Source organism: Thrips palmi, unplaced genomic scaffold (genome assembly GCF_012932325.1).
Source record: "Thrips palmi isolate BJ-2018 unplaced genomic scaffold, TpBJ-2018v1 HiC_scaffold_18, whole genome shotgun sequence".
In the NCBI taxonomy this organism is placed as follows: domain Eukaryota; kingdom Metazoa; phylum Arthropoda; class Insecta; order Thysanoptera; family Thripidae; genus Thrips; species Thrips palmi.
The window spans coordinates 1,310,255-1,320,191 of record NW_023144627.1 but is presented as its reverse complement, the minus strand read 5'-3'; positions in this window follow the sequence as shown (position 1 = coordinate 1,320,191).

The window sequence follows — 9,937 nt, the reverse complement described above, 5'->3', positions numbered from 1 at the left end:
GTGATTGGCAAGAAGACAGTCATGTGTCGTGCTGCAGCGTCTTGCCTTACTTGAACCAGGCGTGACACTTGGCCGTCCTGATCAATTGCGCGCTGCTTTCAGGTTCGCTTCATTCCCTGATCTCTGTATTATCTAATTGCAGGGTGTGTCTTGTTTACGAGTGGTGACACTGCAAGGTATCACTGGACCTGAAGGTCCTCACCACGTTTGCCTGAGCTGTGCCAAAAGCATGAGAAGCCCTATGCCTGTCCAATGTTTCGCTGTGGTGGAGGCTTGGATTTCGAAGTTGCTCTAAGGTCCACGACCCCCAGCCCAGGTGCAGAAGATGTCTGGAGCAGGTGACCCTAGGCAGTGGTTGGCTACACTCTACAAAAAATGTCCTGTCAACGCCGTTAATTTATTACCAATGTTTGCTGTTATGCAATTCACGGCATTTGCTGTGAATTAGTTCACTGTGATCTCGGTTACAGTGTTCACTGTGATCTGGCCACAGTAAACGCCGCGAGGGGTCCATCACTTCCCAAAATTGTGTACAGTGATTGGAGATGAAATTGATTGCACTGATTGGAAGTGATTGGAATTGATTGGAAATTGATTGGTCCAACAAATAAAAAAGATTGGGGGAAAATTTTTTATACAGGAAGCAGATGAAGGGGAAAACTCGATTTTGACCATTTCTTAGGACAAAAAAAAATGTTAGGAACAACTTAAACTAAACAAAGTAATTTTCAGATGAAAACAAGTTCAAGAAGCGTAAGTTAAATTTTGAGATGAACATCAGGAGTGTCAGGTACTGCAAATGGAATTTCTGTGACTGAAAATAGAGTAATCTCAACTTATAGTGGAATTTTGAGACATGGTAAGTGGAACTATGGTGAGGTGAGCAGAAAGTGTTGGTTCCTCTGGTGCATTTATTGGACTTAGCTCTTCTTTCCGTTTAAGTTCTTAAAATGAAAGGGGGTCAGGTGGCCTTGATTCTAGCTTTTAACAATCGATACATAAAAATACAGGTTGATATATCTCCTCACTGAGAAAACCTAACAAACTATTTTGGGCCTTACAAAGAAAAGTAGTTTGTATGACAAAGTATTTTGAGCATACGTAAGCTTACAAAGAAAATACTTCGTAATTTACGAACTATTTCGTCGTATAACAAAGTATTTTAGTTTGTTATATGTATGCTCAAAATACTTCGTAAGGTTTTAAGAGTGCTATTAAAAATATGTTCAACGGAGCATTTTGACTTTGGTTAAGTTGATTCCATTTTCCGCTAAATTGAGAGTGTCAAAGGGGTCAAGTTGAATTATCTTGTTTTAGAAGTGGATTTTCTCCTTAACTACTAGAAAATGAGTCAAGTAATTTGGTAATGATGCAAACCATTCTAAAGTACAAACAATAATAGAAGAAAAACCCAATTTGGAGATAAGAAGAATTATTCCCTTCTTCCGCTTCCTGGATCAAATTACATTACCAACAACGAATGCTGATCAGGGATGATACCCAAACCGAAACGATACCAGGGCCGTTACGACAACAGTTTGCACATATGACTGAAACGCAAAAAGTGTCGCACCTGGAACCAAGGGAAGAGCTTTTCCTTGTTGATCAAGTCGCACTGGAGTTTTGTTCCCATATGAGCCAAGTCCAAATTCCGCTTCCCTGAGTTTTGTTGATTTAGGCCCCAAAAAGAACAAAACTCAGGGAAGCGGAATTTGGACTTGGCCCATATGGGAACAAAACTTGATCAACGAGGAGAAGCTCTTCCCTTGGTTCCAGGTGCAACACTTTTTGAGTTTCAGTCATATGTGCAAACTGTTGTCGTAACGGCCCTGGTATCGTTTCGGTTTGGGTATCATCCCTGATGCTGATGCCCTCTTTTCCAAAGATTTTTTTAAAATCAGTAGTACTGGCAAGAAAACTTCATTGACAACGGCTTATGTTGTACTGCCTACCTAAAGCAGCTCCAATGTCAGGTTATTTACTTAAACTGTAACGATTTTAATCTTGATTTAAGTGATTGCGAACGTGATTGTAGCTGATTTAACGTGATTGGAAATGGATTGGAAACGATTTTAGCGATTGGAATGATTGGAGGTGATTGGAATGGTGATGATTGGAGATGATTGTAGATGATTCGAATCACGATTGTTTTTTGGGGTGTACAGTGATTGGAGGGAGTGATGGACCCCTCGAAACGCCGTGAATTGGAGCCTGATTTGCAGCAATTCGGTGCTCAGCGGCGTCAAACTCAGTGTTTACTGTGAACAAGATCACAGTGAATCGCGTGAGCAGATCACAGTAAACGCTGTGAATTGACCTACAGTGAAAACTGGTAATAAATTAACGGCATTGACAGGACATTTTTGGTAGAGTGTATTGGAGACCTTCACTATTGGGATTTTCACCAACAGATTCAGCATGTGAATGTGCATCTTTTTAGCTTCGCTTATATTCCTAAATACACAGTCTCTTTTCAATTTAATTTTAATTTTTAAGCATTTAAAGCTGCGGGGCTTGAGTCTTATTAAAGGAATAACTTATTTGTATAGTGCAAACGAGGTGGAAAGTAATCGTTGTGCTTTTCCGACGTTAGCGATGGCCGCACTCCAATATGGCGGCGCACAGCGCCCACGTGTATTTAGGCCTCTATCCAACCCAGTGGTGTCATTGGGCGTATACGGGTGTATACGGCGTATACTGTCGAGTTTTTTTCAAGGCCACCGTATACACAGTTCCGCATGTAAGAGTATACGCTAAGTTCCCGGGTATACGGCGGATAAACGGGGCATTAATTTCAGACCAGGGCGACCAACACAAGGCTTCGTCCTCTGAAAAGGTTGTCTGACAAGTTTCCCGTAAGCTCAGCTGAGTGCGAGAGGGGATTCTCCATAATGAATCTCATCTGCACTGATCTAAGGACTCGGCTAACCGTACCACACCTTTCCAGCCTGATGTTTTTCAATATAAATGGCCCACCACTAGCGCAATTCCGGCCAGATCAGTACGTCAGGAAATGGCTTATCAAACACAAGAGTCCCGGTTGACAAAACTCGTGACTAAGGACGTCCCAAGAATGTCCCCCCAGGAACGAGGAACGTTCCTCTAGGTACTACGCAGGGAGCTCCCCAATGGCAACGGGGCTTGTTCCTAGGAACGTACCTGGTCATAACCCCTACGACCATCCTAGGTAGTTCCCGCAGAAACATCCCCCGAGGGATGTCCTGGGAACGTGAAGGCGCGGCATGCACAAGATGTACTTTTTTCGTACCCGGACGCATGTCCCTGTGGGAACGTTCCTTTCGGCACAGCCTGGGGACGTGACGGCAAGGCATGCGGCCGTGACTGCTGCGTGCCCTCCGTTTGAGCGGTAACACGACACAGCGAAAGAATACCATGGGCCAAGGTCGTCACCTTTCACAGTTTACGGATCGTGGATTCGATTTGCAGTCGATTGGCAATATCAGATTTTAGATAGGACGTATAGTTTAAATGTTTTAACAGCGGGTGGAAACTCCCTTAGCGCGGCTGGGACCATGTCTCGGGCGGCTCGCCACGGCCCGGTCGGCCGCCCGACGCCCGAGAATGGGCTGCACCGGCCTCTATTATTGCTTAGAAATCAATTAAAAATTCGACTTTTGGAAAAAGTGGCCATGCTAAGCCACAATTTATGAACCAAGGAATCGTTTTCATTCATTGGACTTGACCAACAGATATGTTGTAACAATGAATTTCTCTCCGAAACTTTTCGGCGGCGACGCGCTATCCTGCGAGCTACGGCCATCCTACGCATAGCAAACTTAATCCGTTTCGTTCTCAGCAATCGTTCATCGCATTGTAAATCCGAGAGCAGATTCGGAATCTGCGTGAAATTTCCTGTGGCGTAGGACGTATCGTTATATTTAAAACTCTCAAGATAAAGTGTAGTCATAAGAGGGAAAATAACCTAAAATGACCTTGAAAAACCGGCAAATTTAACGTAGTTTTCTCATTATAACTACACTTTATCTTGAGAGTTTTAAATATAACGATACGTCCTACGCCACAGGAAATTTCACGCAGATTCCGAATCTGCTCTCGGATTTGCAATGCGATGAACGATTGCTGAGAACGAAACGGATTAAGTTTGCTATGCGTAGGATGGCCGTAGCTCGCAGGATAGCGCGTCGCCGCCGAAAAGTTTCGGAGAGAAATTCATTGTTACAACATATCTGTTGGTCAAGTCCAATGAATGAAAACGATTCCTTGGTTCATAAATTGTGGCTTAGCATGGCCACTTTTTCCAAAAGTCGAATTTTTAATTGATTTCTAAGCAATAATAGAGGCCGGTGCAGCCCATTCTCGGGCGTCGGGCGGCCGACCGGGCCGTGGCGAGCCGCCCGAGACATGGTCCCAGCCGCGCTAAGGGAGTTTCCACCCGCTGGTTTTAACTGTTTTGAGAAATGACGTTGGAGACTTCGACGCACGGGTAATCGTCAAGCGACCACTGGAAGGTCCATCATACGTGCACGTGGACACGTGCTGGACATGTCTCTGAAAGGACGTGACCTGTACAATCCATCTGGAACGAGTACCGAACGCACATGCCTAACACGTGACTGTGGTCACGGGCAATGTACATAACACAAAGGACGTGAGGGGATAGTACCATCTGCAACGCGTTTTACACTATGGCTGGTTGTATCCGCGGGGGCGTGACAATGACATGACTGTCGGCATGATCCCGGTAGGCACGTGATGGAGACGTCACTACCGGCACGTGCCCCAGGGAACGGCCGGGTTACGCCCGGGCGAAGTTCCCTCAGGTAGGATCCCTATGACCTCCCGCCAGAAATGGTCCCTCCCACATCCCCTGAGGACTGCCTCAGGAACTGCTCCAAAAGTGGTTCCTTCAGGAATGGGAACTAGTTTTGTCAACCTCCCCCGAGAAAAACAACTGCTTCTGTTTCTACGCAATTCTTTTGGTCTTTGATGTAAATTAATTAAGTGATTGTACGTATACGCCGTATACCCCCGCATACATTCTTGGTCCGCCACCGACCGTAAACTTACGAAAAAAAATCCAATGACACCGCTGATCCAACCCTAACCTGCAAATACGTTCGCATTCCAAGTGACATCAACATCATCACCATGTCAACAGCGGCGGTCGATTACGCGTTGGACGAGTTGAAGTGCCCCCAGTGCAGGGAGTTCTTCAATGTGCGGGAGAGGAAACCTTGGGTGATGCCGTGCGGAGAGCACATTTGCGCGAATTGCCTCTCCAAACTGACCCGGACAAGACCGTTCATGTGCCCCTATTGCGGCAAGGTGAGAGCAGTAGTCTCTGACATCCTCCCCACACGGTTCGCATAGCAGAAGGTCGTTTCTTTGTTTTTATTATTCTTTTTTGTATCTCGTCGCAGCGCTGGGAAGACGAATCGGAGTTAGGACGGGAGCCAGCCTTAGAGGACGACGTCCGCAGGCGCGTGAAGCAAGAGTACGACGCGTACCGGGCGCAGATGGCCGGCGGCGGCGGTCCTCCTGCTGGACCTCCACCTCCTCCTCCTCCGGTCAACCAGCAGTGAGAGGACAAGGAAGACGACGACGACGACCACTTTTTGTTTAACTTTGGTGATGTGAAAGGACCTAGGCCTAGGAAGTCAGCTGCTGTGCTGATTCAGTTCTGAGGAAATTAGGCCCGCCACTATTCAAATATTGGACATTTAAGTGAGGAAAGTAGATTACTATTGCTTCTGACAGTCAAACTTTATGAGAAAAATAAATGATTGGTTTTGTTGCTACAGCCTGCATGATAACTCCACTTCTTCTTTTGAGTATGTTTTATCCTCCAAGGTGCCCAGAACCTCGAATAACAGGCTCCCAGTTTCTTCCTGTGAATTATGCAAGATTTAATAACTGACCTACGTCTGAATGTTAACAGAAATATTGTTTCAAAAAGATTTCACTTACGAGTCTTTCAGCATTGCTGCATTTGACTGGATGTGCATTGTAACTGCTTCCGTAATTTGTACTGGCAATTGCCTGAAGAACCAAGGCAGTTCTTAGTCAGGTTATTAGAAGCAGCAATATAAGAACAAAATTTAAAAATAGCCCCTTCCTTAAAATAATTTGCACAAAATTGTCTTCAGATCCCTCAAATATGAGTACAATGGAAGTAAATGGCACCACAGGCAGCCCTATCTGGTGAAAATTAGTCACTGAAAAGACCGAGCCAATTTCACACCGAGACCTCAACCAGCTTCGGAAAGTCAAATGCTAGGGGTAACCAGAGATGCAGAATCTGAACCAAATAAAATAGAGACATGGGGTTTGCACCAAAAGATTCAGCATTGAAAGGCGCTTCTTTCCGTGAATGAAGGAGCCGTTGGGGTTGTGGGGTTCCAAACCCAGGTCCAAAGATGTGTGGTCAAAGTCATGTTTGGGAAAGCTTTGATGAATTACTGAAAGTAAGAGCCAGTAAATGGATTGCCATTTTTCACAGAAAATTCAGTGCATTATTTATTTGGTGTGGGCAACTGTGAATCTGATATGCCATGGGACAGACCTCTGGCGTAAGAAGAACCAAAGCAATAGCCCTTCTAAAAATATATTACAGGTCAAATCACCTAAATTTATGCAACACACACAGGAATTGGAATTTGGAAAAAGGATGGTATGAGCGATCCCTACGGGTGCCGTAGGGTCGAACGGTAAGCTGGACCGATTGTTTATGCTAGCTGATTGGCTGATTTTTGATACCGTTCTGAACTTGGTGAACTTATAGCGTTTCTTCCACAGGGGCAATGCGCCAACACCACCACTATTTCCGCCTGGTGATGACCCTCCACCTGGTGATGGCGGCCCTCCACCACCACCACCATCTGGTGGCCCCCGCGGCCCTCCTCCAACCACCACCACCACTGCAACCTCCACCACTGCAACCTCCACCACGGCAACCTTGCTATATCCCTAGAAGACGGCTGCTTCCTGGAGTACTGGGCTCGCCCAGGGCACAATTTTACGCAGTAGCCTTGATGGCTTGTGGCGTAAACCTTTTGAAATAAACGTAAGTTAACTGGCATTGTAGGCTGTAGGTGAAGAGAAATTTGGGTGAAAAAATTTGTGCGAAACTGTCTGTGCGAAATTACATTAGGCAAAACTTCAATGTGTGAAAAAAATTGTGTGAACCGTCGTGTTACCCTTTGATGGAAATGTGGCTGAGATTTTACGTCAGCTGGAGGTTTACAATATGTTTATGTTCACTATTCCACCTGCTTCGAACGAACCTGATAAGATTGTTCAAATGTATAAAATTTTATTGGGCCGTTGGGGTACGTTATAATCATGAGATTAGTTAGTGTCTGTGCTTGCGCTTCGCAGGGGCTTGATACCAACTTGTAGGAGCGCAGTGTCGCGGCGGTGGCGCGCAAATGCTTGGCACGGTGATCATACCGGTTATCCGGGGCAAGAAAAAGGCCACCCACCATCACAGGCCTGTTTGTTGCGGGACCGGACTTGGGCCTACCTCAAAGGCGTTGATTCAGTGGAACCTTTTTTCGACCGTTTGAGATCACGTCGCGTGTGTGGGCAACTTGATCTCCTGTCAATGAGAGCACTGGATTTTCACCGTGTAGGTAAAAAGGATGCCATCCAGTTTTTTTGAATCACAATGTCCTACCGTTCAAACACTTCCTGTCACTTTCATGACTTGTCCAGACTGCCTGTTCCCCCTCCTGTAAGTACGGAGAAAACATCATAATTCAGGACAAAGTGAAAACTTCGCTGTTATTACTGCCAACACTCTCACTCCAGGAACGTGACATCACGTTGAAACGAATGTGACAAACTGTCACGTTCCTTTGAGCGTTGTGTCACGTTCGTTTCTACGTGAATAAGCTAATTTATGGCCGATTCACGTCCAAACGAACGTGACTTAATGCTCAAAGGAACGTGACAGTTTGTCACATTCGTTTCAACGTGATGTCACGTTCCTGAAGTGAGAGTGAAACAGGGTGAGATATCGCAAAACGTTTTGACATGGGATCTTTTCATATTGACCCCTACCCCTAAAAGAACTTTCATCCAAATCTAAGATATTTCCAAGAGTTCGTTGCTTTGGCATGGAATCGCCCGTACTTAATTTCGGTGCTTCCGTTTTCATCAACAGGTCCAGATAGGGATGCTGAGGCCAAGGGCGACGCCGACTATGAGGGCTCTGATGCCGAATCTGTGGACGACAACGATGCAATCCCAGTGGAAATTGACGAGATATTGGATGCGGATTTAGAAAACTTCACGAATCTTGACGTCGACTTGCCACCGCACCAGCGTTGCGCAGTCCACATTCCGAATCTTTTAGCCTCCCAAGACGCCATGGATGCTATGGACCGCAACGCTCCTTAGAAGAAAATTCATGACCAGACAGACGAGAAGCTGCGACTGTGTTGGAGGCAACAGAACAAGTCGAATCTTGTGGCGGAAGCTATTCAACAGGGGCTAGGTGTCAAGCTACAAATTCCAGGCGAGACTCGCTGGAACTCGGAGTACGACGCGAAGGCACAGGTATGCAACGTTCAGACATTCCCTGAATGGATCTGAGGAAACAGCGGGCTATTTATTTACTGAGGCAACCGTCATTGGACCACATTTAACACTCTACAATCTGAAGTGTGTACTCAGTATGCATCTACAGATACAATTTTTATCTGAGAAATGCGAGAAACTTTCTCACTTCTTTTACTCTTTAAGGGGGCACACCAGTGAAAATCGTCAAATTTTGGCCTCCTTTTTTATTTTATCTCATTTTTCTGCTATTCATTCCGAGTCGAACGCCGCAAACCCCACCTCAAAATTCCAATTACTTTGGCTTGGGCACATTTTTGAAGTTCGTAAAAAGGTAACTAATTTTTGCATATTTTACCTCAATTGTTAACGTGCAGGTGTTTCACTTGAAGTCCAATGACAAAACCCTCGAACCATCGAAACGCAGTTGGAAAAAGGAATATTATGGCGCAAACCGAACTCAAATATGTCATAAATTGCGTCCGTAATGAGGAATAATGCGTGTAAACCGTAGTTTCACTTCAAACGTCGTTTTCTCGAAACACCATTTTTATACCTGGTGCCCACGATTGCGGCCGCAAAAATTGAGATAATTGAGTGCGGTTTGCGGCAAAATGTTCCTTAAACTTCCCGCTATCGTGTGAACCTCGGATATGGTCGTAGCATGAACAGGGCCTGAGCCACAGACACGGAAACGTGAAAAATATGGTCAAAAAATTAGTTTCTTTTTTTGCTTCTCAAAAAAACACATTTAGGATTGTGTTTCCGACATGTCCGTGGTTCACACGATAGCCACATGTGTCCTGATGAGAAATTTTGAAACCCCATGTTTGTGGCTCAATCGAGGGCTTCACAAAGTTGGGCAAAGTGGAGCCGTGTCACCGAAAAATGAAGATGGCGCCCAGCCCCCCTTCCCGTCACCGCCCCTGGCTGCCGTGTACTTTTTTGGTTAAATTGACATATTTTATCGTTCAGAATGAAATTTCAACCCATCACCTTCGTTACTTTAATCAGAATAACGTTTTTACGAAGCCTCTGCATTTTCACTGGTGTGCCCCCTTAATTGTTTACTTGATTCTTCACTCTAAATGTCTTACAATGAAATTTGGCTTATGTTATTCGTATGTTACAGTGAATTCGGCGCAAGGATAATACGAAGCAATATTTCTTCGTGATACGAATCTTTTAGCCGTTTTGATTGTAAGACACAAAGACAAACCTTTGCAATATGAAGAAAAATCACCTTCGTATTATGCTTGCACCATTTCCTCCGTATTGTGGGAAATTTCTTCGTAAGACACTTAGAGAGTACCCCCATTTGACGAGTGTTCCATCATCTCATGGGGACTAGTCTTCCCCACGTGTGCTTTCACGTTTTCCATGACTCTCCACCACC